The sequence below is a fragment of the Cryptotermes secundus genome, unplaced genomic scaffold, assembly GCF_002891405.2.
Source record: "Cryptotermes secundus unplaced genomic scaffold, Csec_1.0 scaffold795, whole genome shotgun sequence".
In the NCBI taxonomy this organism is placed as follows: Eukaryota; Metazoa; Arthropoda; class Insecta; order Blattodea; family Kalotermitidae; genus Cryptotermes; species Cryptotermes secundus.
Genome location: NW_019745094.1, coordinates 110,431 through 110,960, shown reverse-complemented (window position 1 = coordinate 110,960; position 530 = coordinate 110,431). Strand labels below are relative to the sequence as shown.

General features: G+C 42.8%; 1 protein-coding gene across 1 annotated transcript in view; it reads right to left on the bottom strand.

Moving 5' to 3' along the window:
• The window catches only part of LOC111874978 (fucose mutarotase), a gene marked incomplete at its 5' end in the record, with an annotated part of 58,267 nt that overhangs the window by 21,937 nt on the left and 35,800 nt on the right, over positions 1-530 (bottom strand).

The following is a 530-nucleotide window of genomic DNA, read 5'->3' as shown; positions in this document are numbered from 1 at the left end:
AGTGGGCAAACCAAGAAACTAGCAGAAGCAGACGGCAAGCAGAACTGAGCTTATTCTTCAACTCTGAAAATGGAGGCGATAGGTTCCTACGAAACTTTGGGTTATATTTGAAATACAAGGAGTTACAACACCATATTCTTCAATGAAGTCGTGAGTCCTTGATCTTGCTATAAGATTATGTTACATGTAGAAAAGCTTGTTCTTTTAGTAAGTCCAAATAGACTATAACTTACTCAGGATTACAGGATTTTTGGATTTTGTTCACAGCCCGGTATTCGACAAACTAGAAAGCACAATATTTAGGAAACTGGATCTGTTTCCGTCCTCAGGTGAGAGAAGGAAGACACTTATTCTGATGGGTCCCTTGGAAAGAAGTATTTCGCTTAGTGGTGGAATGGAGGGGGGTCCAACTGGGTCCATTCGGCACGGCGGCCACAGATTGGCCTATTGTAGCCTGCCCCGGGTGATTATGATGATGAAGAATTTGGTGGAATGAAGACTGGCAGTGGAAACCGAAGTACTCGAAGAAA